This window comes from Aptenodytes patagonicus, chromosome W (assembly GCF_965638725.1).
Source record: "Aptenodytes patagonicus chromosome W, bAptPat1.pri.cur, whole genome shotgun sequence".
Taxonomy (NCBI): domain Eukaryota; kingdom Metazoa; phylum Chordata; class Aves; order Sphenisciformes; family Spheniscidae; genus Aptenodytes; species Aptenodytes patagonicus.
In genome coordinates this window covers 26818975-26835530 of record NC_134981.1, presented here as the reverse complement: position 1 = coordinate 26835530, position 16556 = coordinate 26818975, and the positions used below count along the sequence as shown (strand labels likewise).

Genomic DNA, 16556 nt, shown 5'->3' with positions numbered 1-16556 from the left:
AGGACCTATCCTCTCTGAGTTGCTGGAACTCCCGGGACAGTTTCTCCACAGCCGAGATGAGGGAGGAAGAAAGACTTTCCTCGTATTGCCGGAGTTGACTAGCCAATTCATCCACTGTCTGTTCCTCTCCATCTTTCTAGGTCATCACTGCCAATGAATTGGCGTATGACGATGGTGAGCTCCTTATAAACTTCCGCCACATGGGTCGTGTGCACTTGACTTCGTCTGGATCTTTGGATAGCTGTTCATTGCTCAGGTCATCATAAATCACCTCCAGCACAGCTAATTCTCTCAGAAACTGGATACCCTTCTCCATGGTGGCCCACTTGCCTGGGCGACATATGACATCTTCCTTGAAGGGATACCTTTCCTTCACGCTTGACAAGGGTCGCCTCCAAAGGCTGAGGACTCGTGTCCCTTTTCCAATCGCTTTCTCAATGCTCCCTTCCCTAGAAAGGGATCCCAGCTGCTTGGCTTCCCTACCCTCTAATTCCAGGCTACTGGCTCCATTATCCCAGCATCGGAGCAGCCAGGTGACAATATGCTCGCCTGGACGATGGCTGAAATCTTTTCCTATATCTCGCAGCTCACTTCAGGGATAGGGATCGGGTGGTCACTGCCTTGTTTATGAGTTCTTCCTCGTCTTCCTCCCTGATCAGCGACCGGCTCTCCTCCTGCTGTTCTCGTGATGGCCCTTCTCCAGGGTAGTCTGCCTTGTACGCTTCTTCCTCTGGCTCCCTTTTAGAAGAAGCTTCTTCCTTACTAAACGAGCCGACTTCCGCTTCCAAAATTTCTTCTTGTGTACAGGGGCGACTGATACCGGCACAGGCTGGTTCTTTGGTTCAGCCGCAGGGCGTGTCGCTGGGGTCTGGGTGGCCGCAGCGCCTGTCGCTGGGGTCGGAGTGGCCGCAGGGCGTCGCCCGGGTCTGAGTGGCCGCAGTGCATGTCGTTTTACTGTCAGATCCAGAGACCTTCTCTTCCCTTTGAGGGTACTGAATGGTGTTGAACAGGGCTCGGTAGGCATGGGCCAGGCCCCAGCACGTTGCAATGATCTGCATCTCTCTGGAGTTGCCAGCGTGACAGCATACCTTGTCCAAATATTCTACTAACTCTTCAGGATTCCGCACTTGCTCAGGGCTGAAGTTCCAAAACACTGGGGGTGCCCACTGGCCTAGGTACTTGCCCATCTTGTCCCACACACCCTGCCACTCATAACTCTCCAGCCTTGGGGCAGATCTCTGGATGATATTCTTAAATTGCTTACCAACTTTAGACAAAACCAAAACAATATTCCCAAGAAGTACCAATAGAAGTATCTTAACTACCCAAGGATGTTCAAAATACTGAAAAGTTACTGTAATGAAGGAGGAAACATCATAGAAGAAGGTAGTGACACTGCCATTCTGTATTTCCTCCGTAAAAAAACTCTCAGAAAAGTTACTGTAATTGCTAGTTGTCTCCACGAAATGGTATCCATGGTACAGTAACGGCTTCATTGCAAAACCTACATACCACACTAACGCCAAGGTCAATGTTCTAAAAACAAACCTCACAAGCGAGACATTACTATTCACTGCAGACCACAGCAAACTGCAAAAACCAACACCAATCTTTAACATGTACAGCAGGAAAAAGAGCACGATACAGATTATACAAATCAATATCGAGAACAGAGAAATGAACATTAGACCCACAACTATTAACAGATATAAATTCCTTAATACACTCCGGTTAATCTGTTATTATCTCAAACCCTTCGAGCCCCACGTTGGGCGCCAAAAAGGACTGTCGTGGTTTAATCTCAGTTGGCAACTAAGCACCACGCAGCCACTCGCTCACTCCCCCCTTCCCCCCCGGTGGGATGGGGGAGAGAATTGGAAGAGCACAAGTGAGGAAAAACTCGTGGGTTGAGATAAAAACAGTTTAATACTTGAAATAAAATGATAATAATACACAAAGCAAGTGATGCACAGTACAATTGCTCACCACCTGCCGACCGATGCCCAGCCAGTCCCCGAGCAGCGGCCCCCCCGACCAGCTTTCCCCAGTTTATGTACTGAGCATGACGTCACATGGTATGGAATGTCCCTTTGGCCAGTTTGGCTGTGCCCCCTCCCAGCTTCTTGTGCACTTCCAGCCTTCTCAGTCAGTAGAGCATGGGAAACTAAAAAGTTCTTGGCTAGTGTAAGCGTTACCTAGCAACAACTAAAACATCGGTGTGTTATCAACTTTGTTCTCCTCCTAAATCTAAAAAACAGCATTGTACCAGCTGCTAGGAAGGAAATTAACTCTATCCCTGCCGAAACCTTCCTTAATGTTAGGAGCTTTAGTCAGAGTCAATTCAAGGAGGGCTTTGTGAGGACAGTGCTGTCTCTTGTCCCCTCTTGCCTTCTGGTGACACAGGCAGCTTAGGCCAGCTCTGTTTTCGGGAACATATAGTGTCTTGCATGAAAAATGCAGTAACTACATTAGCGGGGTGATTCTGCTTGGTCAAATGAAATGTGACTTTGCGAACAACATGATGAGATGACAAATCTGGTACTGACTCAGTCCCATCGAAGTGATAAAAGGCTTTGTGTTTTACTGCATGGAGTATATGTGTTTTATGTATGTAAAGGATAGGTGCAAAACCCAGTAGGATCCAACAGCTTTAATCTTAATAAATCTTTTGAATTTTCATAACCATTTCGTTGGATTTTTAACTGTCCTATAACTCTTATTAATATCTGTATCATTGTCTTGCGTTAAATGCCAAGTCTTACATCCTCTAGTATCTTACATTTAACAGCTATTCTGTTAAGCATCTCTAGACCGCAGACTGACCTGGCACCCGAACTGATAGGTAACCAAAAACAGTCCCCCAGCACTTTTCAGAATTTTGTCCATTAATATTACATAGCGTTTGTTTCTAATATGTTACATATGTGTGGGCGCTGTAGTATCTCAGTCATTTTTATGACTTCATCCTGGTCAAATGCATAAAACATGGTAATTGTACAGCATCCATATGAGGAGAGTTTATGCATTGTATGTGTATATGTTTCTATATTTGATCAGTGTGAGAGCAAATATCCTAGCCAAAAAAAAATTGTTCATGGGAGAATAAGTGCTACCATATTTCAGAGTAAAGGCTGTAGCAGGCTAATTTTAAGGTTTTGCATATAACAGATGAAGCTATTAATAGTGCCTCAGCATCAAGATAGTACCAAATAAAAATGAGAGGATCAACAGGTGCCTGTCTTGTGGTTTTAGTATTTTTCTCGTTTTGTTTTTAATACTTCAGTCGTAATGCATAATGGGGGGGGGAGGGGATCATCATTGTCATGGAAACAAGGCATGATGGTGATTAAGATGGATGTGGGTCTTTTGTTTCTGGGGTGCGCGTGGCCGCTGAGGTGTTTGTTATTGTTGTGCTCGGTGGCAATTTGTTCAGATTATCCACTGTGTGTGACTTCCACGAGCACGGCAAATGGAGACTGTGTGTTTTGATGCTTCTCATTGGAGTAAATGCCAGCAAATAGGATCCACAAATGGCTTTATTATTGAGCACAAGGGCCTCTAGGTAGGGTTTGGGATGGGGGGAGGATATTTCTGTCTTCAAAAAAGTTGCTATTGTGATGAACTGCTTTAATTTGGGGGGGGGGGGGAGCCTCTTTGCTGCAGAAGGTTGGTAAGGTTGGTATTTAGCTGGTGAGGAGGGGAGAAGTAAGTGGAAACTGGAAGTCCCTGGGACAGTTGTTGCTGTGCTGGGTGTCCGGGTTGAGGATGCCTGTCCTGGCTGGTGGCAAGGACAGTCTTGTTGCCTCCTGATGAATGGCAGCACGTGTCTGAAAAAAAGGCCCTGTGCTCTTCTTGGCAAAGCTTCCCGAAGGGCTGTGAGGGAGTAGCCATGGCTCTGAGCCATCACTGTACTCAGGAAAGGAAATCCTGGTCTTGCGGGGCGGGTGGCAAAGTGCCCATTGATTTCCCCCCCCCCCCCCCCCCCCCCCCTTTTTTTTTGGGGGGGGGTGGTGGTGGTGGTCTCAAGATTTTGCAACTGGAGTTTTTGGATCCGTGTGGATTAGGACAGCCTTAGGGCTGCTGTAGGGTATGGTGGGTTGCAATGGCTGTTTTGGGAAGATTGAAAATAGCACTACATTGAAGTGCCTATGGCAGAGTTGCTTAGCATACACATTTACAGCTAATATTTCTCTGGCAGTGCATGTGGGCTGTCTAACACCCTTCTGCGTTGCTAGAGAAGCAGAAATGTCCTGCCACAGGGATGTGATCCAGCCCCCCAGCTTGTCCAACAAAGAAATTCTTGTCACTAAACAAAAGGCTTTCTTAAGGAATATATAGATGCCCAGACTCTGAATTTATGCTTCTCTACATGGGATGAGTCACTGCACTGGTTTTTAATAGAGCCCCTCTGGATTTATGTGGCTGCTGCTCAGATTAAACTCTGATCCAGTGCGTGAAATAAGAGTCGGTAGTTGTCGTGCTCTGCTGTTGTCCTGCTTCTTGCAGACAGTTGCTGGTTAAAGTCTGCTTCTGGCTTTTTCTGTGCAGATAGCAGTTACAAAACACATTACGGAGCATCCTCGTTTTGGGTTATACTGACTGCCTGTATGTGTTGCTACTTGTTATTTTTAAGCAGATATCCAATACCTGCTATCTTGTTGGTCGTGTTTCGTTTAATTGAATTCAGTCTTATGTGAGAACGTGCTGGCAAGTCCAATCAATACCTTCAGTGAAAGTTTAGCAAGGGGTGGGGAAGGAAATTAGTTATATGACATGTTATAAGCTAATAATGGAGTAGATGTGATGATTTGTAATGGGAATTTTTAGTTTCCCCCCTCTGTCAGGACTTGCATCTTTTTTCCTGCAGTCACTGCCAGGTTCTGCTCTGAAATTCAAAAACATGATTTGTAACACCTTTGGAGCAAGAGATGGCTATTCCCTTGGGGAGGCAAGTGAGCTGGAAGAGCTCTTGCAAGTGCTGGGGTGCTGTGGGTGGGGCAGGCGGGCTCAGGCAGTGGTGGAGGAGGGAGAGGAAGCCGGTTTGGAGGGAGCGGGAGCGGCGCTGAGCCCTCAGATGCATACCTGCTGGTCTCTGCTGTAAGTAAACCTGCACAACTGCAGCTAGAGCAGACGAAAGAAAGTAAAAAAAGGGAAAGGAAATTTCTTCTCCTGTAATGCTGTTGCCTTTGATTTTTTTTTTTTAAAGTAGCAAAGGCTTATCTGCCAAATAAACCCTCTCCGTTAGAAGCAGGGATGGGCAGAAACTCTTGGAATTAAAATTTGTAAGCCTTGCAGTCTGCTTCTCTGGGCTTTGCATATCTTGGGGGGGGGTTGTAAACTTTGTTTTGCTTGAGAGCCTATCTGCATCTACGAGGGAGGCTTTGACTCTGGCTAGTGTGCCCTTTGCATTAAATTAAGCAAACCCCCCCCCCCCCCGGTCCTGTAAAAGTTGATCTGGAACAGCTGTATGGCTCGTCTGTAGTACAGCAACTATTTTTTACCTTCTTTATGTTTTTACTTCAGCTTTCGTTTTTGTTTTCAGTGTCTTCTGTTGTGTGTCTTCCATCCCCTCACACTATTGATTCACGAATTTGTCCAAGTAGTATATTCTTTATTTGCAGCGTGCTGGATGCACGGGGGATCTCTCCACCTATCGTGCATGCCCACAACAAAAGTTACATCTCATTTATACAATTGAGTAATGAATATTCTAATAACGCCTATACATATTCATTATCTAACCACGCCTATCCTCGCTCCTCATGCTAATTAGTTGCGTCTGCGCAGATCTTCCAAATAATTCTGGGCCAGGGTCATTCCGGTGAAGGCTGATAGTCTTCCTCGTCCCCTTTCACCTAGTTGGCGCCAGGTTTCGCTGATCTTTGAATATATTGCTGACAGCTTGAAGGTCCTTTACGCTTATCAGACCGTCTCATTATCCACCTTACAACAAACTGTTTTTATAGTTCCTGTGTCTTCTATCTTCAGAAGGTCAGGGTTCTTTATCTTTAGAGGGTCAGGACTAATTGGTATGCACAAACATCTGCTCTTTATCAAACACATGACAGAATATAAATGTAACATAAATTATCTACATATACATGACAGAGTAATGATTTACGTAAACACCTGGTTCACAATAATTGTCTAATTATTTGTCTAAATATATTTCTCTTGTCCTCCATCAGTCCCCCCTTTTTCTGTATCATGAGTAAATTCTTTTACTACATCTTATATGATTTCATTAATTGCTTTCTTATAAACCATGAGAGAACATTGAAGCATACAACTAATGATTATTCCTAGAATGATTATTAAAATTATGGTTATAAAAAGGTTCTTCAACCAAGCAAGATTTGGTAACCACGATGTTAATTTATTCCAGAGTTCTTCAAAACTCCAGGAGGTGTCATCCTGTGTAACCTGATGCAGTATTTTAGTCTGATCCCAAATTACCTGCAAGTCTGTGGAAACCCGACCACTCTGGTCAACATATGTGCAACAACTAGTATTGATCATTATACAAACTCCTCCTTGAGCAGCTAGGAGGATATCTAAAGCCATTCTGTTTTGCAATACTACTTTGGACAGACTCTTAAGCTCTTCTTGTTGCGCTTGGATTGTGTCCATAGTGGCATTTTCCAATTTTTCTACAACAGCCGAAATATTTACTAGTGCTTTCTCAATTTCACTCACTCCTAACCATGGCAAAAACCATCTTACAAAACCATGAAAAGCGGTAGGTTTCTCAATTAAAGGATTGTTTCGTTTAAGTCATCTTAATGGGCTTCTCAAAAATCCCTTATCTAATCGAGAATGTATTGTCATATTGGGAATAACTACTCCTAAGGTGCAAGTTCCTTTCCAATTTTCAGGTAACGTTTTTCTAGCAGTATCATTACATATCCAATACCATCCTTTTCCTTCAGGGACAGGCCATTTGGTAGAATTGTTCACCTCACTATTGACACCTATATTTATTGTCTTATTACATGCTGTCTGATTTCCTACATATACCGTATCACTACAATATAATTTTCCCATACCAGTAGGTGGATTACATCGTTGAACACAAGTGTAGTAAGAATCCTGAGGGGCCGGAGTTGTTATACTTATTTGTTTCGCATCTATCCCCGAATCCCAAGAGGTATTTATCTATAAATTTGTCCAAGACACGTTAGAAGGAATTGGAATTCCGATTAATGATATTCCTTTTTTCCCCATGTTCGGGGATGAGTACATACCCAACAATCGCTTCGATTAACTAATTCAGTCACTTGTTGTACCAAAGATAGGTGAGTATTTTCTTTCCAACCGCTCTGTATTTGATCAATTTGTACAATTACCGAAATAACCGCAATGAAGTTGGTCCAGTTGATTCGGCTTTCCATAGGGAGTGAGAAGGGGCCTTCTTTACTTGAGAGTAGTGTATCCAAGATTTCTTTTCTCGCACCTTAATAGTTGTATTAGTAGTCAGTAATACTTGGAAGGGTCCTTTCCATTTTTGCTCTAAAGGATCACCTGAAATAGTTTTGATTAAAACATAATCTCCTGGTTCAAAACTATGTAGAGGTCCATCCAATCCACGAGCTCGAGTTCCCAATACTTGTTTAGAAATTTTTCTCATCTGTTGATGTAATTCTCTCAAATATTCATACCAATAACTTTCTCCTACTTGTCTTAGATCTTCTCCTGAAAAGGTATGTTGATAAGGTCTCCCATATAATATTTCAAAAGGACTCAAGTTTTCCTTATTTCTAGGTTTAGTTCTTATTCTTAATAATGCGATTGGTAGGGATTGTGGCCATGTTAAATTAGCTTCCTGACTAATTTTAGCTAATTGTAGTTTCAGTAAGTGATTCATTTTCTCCACTTGACCACTCGCTTGAGGCCTATAGGGAGTATGCAGCTGCCAATCAATTTCTAAGATATGACTGATCTTTTGCACTATTTGGGCACAAAAATGTGGTCCCCGATCTGAAGATATTGTTTCCGGTAATCCAAACCGAGGAATTAATTCAGTGAGCATGAATTTTATCACTTCTCTAGACTTATTGGTTCTACACGGACGTGCCTCTGGCCATCCTGAAAAAGTGTCTACTAGAACTAATAAATATCGAAACCCCCCTTTTCTGGGTAATTCCGAAAAATCTATCTGCCAAACTTGTCCTGGGTAATTTCCTTTACCAATGACCCCTATTCGTACTTTGTCACCTGTTTTAGGATTATTTTTAGCACAAATCTCACATTGTTGTATAACTTGTTGAATTTTGGTATATAAATCTTTTCCAATCCAATATTTACTTATTGACTTATAAGTGGGGTCCACACCCCAATGTGTCTTAGCATGTTCTAATTTTACTAAACCCCAAATAATTTTAGAAGGAACTATTATTTTTCCTTCCAGGGTCCAAGCCCATCCATTAGCATCTTTTTTACCTTTTAAGTCGTGAATTAGTTTGTGGTCTTCCTTTCCATATTGGGGAAGACTTGATGTAGTTATTGTTTGGGCATTACCGTCAGGGATCAAAGTTAGCCCTTCAACCATTTTTCTTTCTGCTGCAATGCGAGCTTCTGTGTCAGCTAATCGATTTCCTTTTTCAAATTTAGTTTCTCCCTTTTGGTGTCCTTTGCAATGCATAACAGCAACTTCCCGAGGTAATTTTATAGCTTCTAGAAGATCCAGAATCTCTGATGCATGTTTTATCTTTTGCCCCTGGGAAGTTAAAAGTCCTCTCTCTTTCCAAATAGCTCCGTGAGCATGAATTACTCCAAAGGCATATTTCGAATCAGTCCAAATGTTTACTCGCTTACCTTTGGTTAATTTCAAAGCTCTTGTCAACGCTATAATTTCAGCCTTTTGGGCGGAAGTACTAGAAGGTAAAGGACCCGATTCTTTTACCTGGTCTGTTGTAGTTACAGCATACCCGGCAAACCGTCGTCCTTCTTTCACAAAACAGCTCCCGTCTGTAAATAATTCTTCATCTGTTTCCTCTAGCGGAGTTTCACGCAAGTCAGGTCGACTAGAGTAAACAGCTTCTATTGTTTCCATGCAATCATGTTCCAAGGGTACTTCTGACACTCCGCTGAAGAAAGAGGCTGGGTTCACAATGTTAGTTACAATTATTTTGACGTCGTCTTGTTCAGCCAACAACGCCTGATATTTTAAAAATCTTTGAGGAGACAACCAATGAGTCCCCTTTTGCTCCAAGATGGCTGAGACTGTATGTGATACTAACACTGTCATTATTTGTCCCAAAGTAAATTTCCGAGCTTCGTAAATATTTATAGCAACTGCTGCCACTGCTCGCAAACACGAGGGCCATCCTTGGCTGACTTCATCCAATTTCTTTGAAAAGTAAGCTACAGCGCGTCGATATGGACCTAATTGTTGAGCTAATACTCCTAAGGCAAATCCTTGCCTTTCATATGAGTATAGTAAAAATGGTTTACTGATGTCCGGAATCCCTAACGCAGGGGCACTCATTAATTCCTTCTTCAATATTTTATATGCTCTCTTTGCTTCCCCTGTCCATTCCAATTTCAGGTTAGATTCTTTTAATAATTCATATAACGGCTTCACTATTATTGCATAGTCTTTTATCCACAAGCGACACCATCCGGTCATTCCCAAAAAGGTCCTCAATTCCCGGATAGTCTGCGGTTCTGGCATCTGGCAAATAGCTTCTTTCCGCTCAACTCCCAACTCTCGCCGTCCCCCTGATAACTCTATTCCCATATAGGTTACCTGGGTTTTCACAAGTTGTGCCTTTGAACGGGAAACACGATATCCCTTCATTCCCAAGAAATTCAACAGGCTTATAGTCCATGTTAAACATCTTTCCCGTGAGCTGGTAGCTATCAATAGATCATCCACGTATTGCAAAAGCACACCCTGATCATCAGGGCTACTCCAGTTCTCGAGATCTCTAGCAAGCTGGTTCCCAAAAATAGTGGGACTATTTTTAAATCCTTGAGGTAATACAGTCCATGTTAACTGAGTCTTTCGCCCCGAGTCTGGATTTTCCCATTCAAAAGCAAATAGTTTCTGACTTCCTTCAGCCAATGGGAGGCAGAAAAAGGCATCCTTTAGATCCAAGACGGTAAACCAAATTAACTCGTCTCTTAATTTAGTTAGCAATGTATAAGGATTGGCTACCACTGGATGTAAATCCTCTACTATTTTATTTATTGCCCGAAGATCTTGAACAAGTCTATAACTTTTGCCGTCGGGCTTTTGGATGGGTAAAATAGGAGTGTTGTATTCAGATTCACATTCTTTTAACAACCCATATTTCAGGAATTTTTCTATTATTTCTTTTATCCCTTTCCTATCTCTCAATCGGAGGGGATATTGTTTAATTCTAACAATTTGAGCTTCTGGTTTTAAGTGAATCTTAATAGGTTTCACATGTTTTGCCTTACCTGGGACTTCACTAGCCCAAACTCCGGGATATACTTGATCTAAAATTTCAGAGGGGATTTCTTCATTCTTTCCCGGAGCCTGTAATGCAGTTAAACTTAATAATGAGATTAGTTCCTCCTCCTTAACCTTTAACTTCATTTGACCATCCTTGAAAAATATTTCTGCTTCTAATACTTCTAACAAATCTCTTCCTAATAAAGATTTTGGGGAACCGGGCAGATATAAAAACTGATGTAATCCTATATTATTCCCTATTTGATATCGTAAGGGCTTTAAAAAATGTGCCCTTTCTGTTTGTCCCATTGCCCCTACCACCTGAACGTAATTGTCATCTTCTGGTATTAGTTTTTCATTTAGGACTGAATAAGTCGCTCCAGTATCTATTAAAAATTCCATTGTCTTTCCTGCACTCCCCGCTCAATATTAACCAGGGGATCAGCTGGGGTTTGATCTCCAGGTCCCCGTCAATCTTCCTCTTCCAAACTTCCCACTACCCTCGGGAATTTTGCCTTCTGCTTAGGACATTCTTTCTTCCAATGACCCACTTCTTTACAATAAGCACATTGATCTAGCCGCAAGGGAGGGCGCACTCCTTTTGTTTTTTTTTATCATATTTATTTCCCTCCCGTGCCTGGAGAGCCGCTACAGTTGCAGTAGCGATTGTCCTAGGAATAAAGAGACTAACTGCATCCTCCCCCCTTCGGATGCTGGATCAATTGTGGTATATTTTTGCATTCCAATACGCAGTCGATCTAAAAACTCCGAGGGGGTCTCTCTTAAATTTTGTTTGATCATATATAATAATGACCAATTTACTGATTTAGGTATTGCCGTCTCCAAACCAATACGTATCCATTCCTGATATCCTTTTAATAATTTATAATCATTATCGTTATTATAATCCCATCTTGGATCTACCCGGGGTATATATGTTTCTACTGTCCCGGGAAGGGCTCCAGATGTGACTTGAGCTTGTACCTGTGCTCTAGCTACCTTTAAAATCATTTGTTTTTCTGTCTCTGATAAAGCTGATAACATTATTTCAATATCTCCCCAATCTGGATCCAGATTTTTATTTATTAATTCAAAACGCTTAGCCACTCGTTCTGGATCATCACGATATCCTTTTACAGCTTATCCGCATATTGCACTTCATCCCATTTTCCTTCCCTTCGTAAAAATAACATTAATTGGAGTAAAGTATTATAGCTTAAAGTGCCATTCACCGGCCATTTCTCTTTCTCTTCTAACTTATACAGAGGCCACCATTGATTGCAATATTTAACCAATACCTTCTTACTTTCCGTTCCTTTCGTCGATCCTACTATATCCTTCCAATGCACAATACCTTCTTACTTTCTGTTCCTTTCGCTGATCCTACTATATCCTTCCAATGCACAAGAATACATTTCAAAGGGCTTCTTTGTGGGATTTCCACTGAAGCCCGCCCACCCATTTTCCAAATGTTGTCGATAACCGAGCTCTGGTTAACACACAACCCAAAAGGTATTTTACTTTATCAAATACCCCCAAATACAAAAGCACAGTCTCTTTTGTACACCAAATAACCAGTTATACCCCAAAATAAAGAATATACTCACTTTACAACAATGGGGTCCTTGTCTGTCCCTGCAGTGATCCGGTGAGTCGAGGAGTCCCTCCGGGAAATCCTGGGGGTACCCTAGGGAGTCCTATCCTCCACGGGTCCTGCGGCGCGACAGAGAGGAAGTCCCATCTGGGTCGCCAAATTGATTCACGAATTTGTCCAAGTAGTATATTCTTTATTTGCAGCGCGCTGGATGCACGGGGGATCTCTCCACCTATCGTGCATGCCCACAACAAAAGTTACATCTCATTTATACAATTGAGTAATGAATATTCTAATAACGCCTATACATATTCATTATCTAACCACGCCTATCCTCGCTCCTCATGCTAATTAGTTGCTAATTAGTTGCGTCTGCGCAGATCTTCCAAATAATTCTGGGCCAGGGTCATTCCGGTGAAGGCTGATAGTCTTCCTCGTCCCCTTTCACCTAGTTGGCGCCAGGTTTCGCTGATCTTTGAATATATTGCTGACAGCTTGAAGGTCCTTTACGCTTATCAGACCGTCTCATTATCCACCTTACAACAAACTGTTTTTATAGTTCCTGTGTCTTCTATCTTCAGAAGGTCAGGGTTCTTTATCTTTAGAGGGTCAGGACTAATTGGTATGCACAAACATCTGCTCTTTATCAAACACATGACAGAATATAAATGTAACATAAATTATCTACATATACATGACAGAGTAATGATTTACGTAAACACCTGGTTCACAATAATTGTCTAATTATTTGTCTAAATATATTTCTCTTGTCCTCCATCACTATCTCTCACTGTTGAATATTCAAACTCTTGATCTGCACATGGGTTAAAATTATTATTGCTTTGACTTACAAATGAAGTAAGTGAATTCCCACATCCACCGCAGGAAAGGAAAATATTCAGTTTGAAATATAATTTGGAGCCTATAGGAAAATGCATCTGACGAAGTTTGTGCTAATTCTATAGCTTTGGTACCAAAGCACCAGCTCTGTTATTGTCAAGAGTTATTGCATGTAAGCTCTGTATTTTAATAGTAACTCAGTATGGCTAATTAGTTTGAAGACTCTTTGAAGAAGCCAATGTGCTGACTAAATAAGCTCTTATTTTTCAAAGCAACTAAAGGCACTCTTAATTTACAGAGCAGATGATAGTTGTAAAACTGCCTTCGGTTTGCATGCTAGGAGCCAGCGTGAAGCCCGAGCATGCTTGCAGTCAAGTATACTCTAACGCTGTCTTCTAGGATTGGTGTTAGTGTGCTCGAGGGAGGTTTCTGGGCCTCTGGCACAGTAGCACAGCATAAATTTATGCCACTGGGCTTGATGTGTCTGGGAGGAGGATGTTGTCTAATGAATGCTCCTGCACTATTGAAATCAGTGGCAGTATTATCAATCTTTTCGCTGTTTGCAGGCAGGTTCAATCCAGTAATAAAGAACAGCTTTGAATTTCTAAACAGATGACATGGCTAATCCTGAAGCATTTATAAAGCGGCCATAATTATTAGGAGATTTGTAGCTTTGAAAGTTCGGATTCCCTTAGCGCAGTTTGTTAATGGCAAGGATTTGTGGTAAGTGAATAATAGATGAAAGTCATCAAAAGGCTTACAGGGGATTTCTTGTGACGTGGTGCTGGTCTGTCTCATGCCAGAGCTGGAGAAATAACTGGGGGATCCTGAAAAAAATAAATAAAAGGAGGACAATAGAATCATAGAATATCTCGAGTTGGAAGGACCCATAAGGATCATCGAGTCCAACTCCCTGTTCCTCGCAGGACTACCTAACATTAAACTATATGACTAAGAGCGTCGTCCAGACGCTCCTTGAACTCTGACAGGCTTGGGGCCGTGACCACTTCCCTGGGGAGCCTGCTCCAGTGACCGACCACCCTCTCAGTGAAGAACCTTTTCCTAATGTCCAGTCTGAACTTCCCCTGACACAGCTTCATTCCATTTCCTCATGTCCTATCGCTGGTGTTGTGGTTTAACCTCAGCCAGCAACTGAGCACCACACAGCTGCTCGCTCACTCTCCCCTCCCCCGGTGGGATGGGGGAGAGAATCGGAAGAGCAAAAGTGAGAAAACTTGTGGACTGAGATAAGAACAGTTAAATAATTGAAATAAAATAAAATACTAATAATAATAATAACAACAATAATAATGAAAGAATATACAAAGCAAGTGATGCACAATGCAATTGCTCACCACCCGCCAACCGATGCCCAGCCAGTCCCCGAGCAGCGGCCCCCCCGGCCAGCTTTCCCCAGTTTATATACTGAGCATGATGTCACATGGTATGGAATATCCCTTTGGCCAGTTGGGGTCAGCTGTCCTGGCTGTGCCCCCTCCCAGCTTCTTGTGCACCTCCAGCCTTCTCAGTCGGTAGAGCATGGGAAGCTGAAAAATCCTTGACTAGTGTAAGCATTACCTAGCAACAACTAAAACATCGCTGTGTTATCAACATTGTTCTCATCCCAAATCCAAAACACAGTACTATACCAGCTACTAGGAAGAAAATTAACTCTATCCCAGCCGAAACCAGGACAGCTGGTCACCGGAGAGAGGAGATCAGCACCTCCCCCTCCGCTGCCCCTCTTGAGGAAGTTGTAGACTGCAATGAGGTCACCCCTCAGCCTTCTCTTCTCCAAGCTGAACAAACCAAGTGACCTCAGCCGCTCCTCATAAGTCTTGCCCTCAAGACCTTTCACCATCTTGGTCGCCCTCCTCTGGACACACTCCAATAGCTTGATGTCCTTCTTATATTGAGGCGCCCAAAACTGCACACAGTACTCGAGGTGGGACCGCACCAGTGCAGTGTAGAGGGGAACAATCACCTCCCTCGACTGGCTAGCTATGCTGTGCTTGATGCACCCCAGGACACAGTTGGCCCTTTTGGCTGCCAGGGCACACTGTTGACTCGTATTTAACTTGCCATCAACCCAAACCCCCAGATCTCTTTCCGTGGGGCTGCTCTCCAGCCTCTCGTCCCCCAATTTGTACGTATAACCAGGATTACCCCGTCCTAGGTGGAGAATCCGGCACTTGTTAAATTTCATACGGTTGGTGATTGCTCAGCTGCCTAGTCTCTCCAGATCTCTCTGTAAGGCCTCTCTACCCTCGAGGGAGTCCACAGCTCCTCCTAATTTAGTATCATCAGCAAACTTACTTAACGTACATTCGATTCCTGCATCGAGATCATTTATAAAAACATTAAAGAGCACTGGCCCTAAAATTGAGCCCTGGGGAACTCCACTGGTGACTGGCCGCCAGCCTGATGTAACCCCATTTCCTATAACTCTTTGAGCTCGACCTGTCAGCTAATTGTTCACCCATCGTATTATGGACTTGTCTAGCTGTGTGCTGGACATTTTGTCCAGAAGGATACTGTGAGAGACAGTATCAAAAGCTTTGCTAAAATCCAAAAACAAACCACACCTACTGGCTTCCCTTGGTCAACCAGATGGGTGACTGTCCTGGTTTCGGCAGGGATAGAGTTAATTTCCTTCCTAGTAGCTGGTACAGTGCTGTATTTTGGATTTAGGATGAGAACAATGTTGATAACACACCAATGTTTTAGTTGTTGCTAGGTAATGCTTACACTAGCCAAGGACTTTTCAGCTTCCCATGCTCTACTGACTGAGAAGGCTGCAGGTGCACAAGAAGCTGGGAGGGGGCACAGCCAAACTGGCCAAAGGGACACTCCATACCATGTGACGTCATGCTCAGTACATAAACTGGGGAAAGCTGGCCGGGGGGGGGCGCTGCTCGAGGACTGGCTGGGCATCGGTCGGCGGGTGGTGAGCAATTGTACTGTGCATCACTTGCTTTGTGTATTATTATTATTATTTATCATACTATTATTATTATTATTATTATTATTTTGTTTCAAGTATTAAACTGTTTTTATCTCAACCCACGAGTTTTTCTCACTTGTGCTCTTCCACTTCTTTCCCCCATCCCACCGGGGGGAGGGGGAGTGAGCGAGCGGCTGCGTGGTGCTCAGTTGCCGACTGAGGTTAAACCACGACAGTCCTTTTTGGCGCCCAACGTGGGGCACGAAGGGTTTGAGATAATAACAGATTAAGCGGAGTGTATTAAGGAACTTATATCTATTAATAGTTGTGGGTCACAATGTTGGTTTCTCTGTTCTCGATATTGATTTGTCTAATCTGCATCATGCTCTTTTTCCTCCTGTACATGTTGAAGATTGGTGTTGGTTTTTGCAGGTTGCTGTGGTCTGCAGTGAATAGTGATGTTTTGCTTGTGAGGTTTGTTTTTAGAACATTGACCCTGACGTTAGCGTGGTATGTAAGTTTTGCAATGAAGCCGTTACTGTACCACGGATACCACTTCGTGGAGAGAACTAGCAATTACAGTGACTTTTCTGAGAGATTTTTTACGGAGGAAATACAGAATGGCAGTGTCACTACCTTCTTCTATGATGTTTCCTCCTTCATTACAGTAACTTTTCAGTATTTTAAACATCCTTGGGCAGTTAAGATACTTCTATTGGTACTTCTTGGGAATATTGTTTCGGTTTTGTCTAAAGTTG

The 16556-nt window shown here is 42.9% G+C and overlaps 1 pseudogene across 1 annotated transcript; it reads right to left on the bottom strand.

The window, feature by feature from the left end:
• Positions 1 to 5599: 5599 nt before the first annotated feature.
• Positions 5600 to 12779, bottom strand: LOC143172116 (syncytin-2-like; annotated as a pseudogene). Its single transcript, XR_012997295.1, has 2 exons — positions 12028 to 12779; positions 5600 to 7521 (listed from the first exon to the last, which is right to left on the bottom strand). The product of XR_012997295.1 is annotated as a syncytin-2-like (transcript).
• Between the last annotated feature and the right edge of the window lie 3777 nt (positions 12780 to 16556).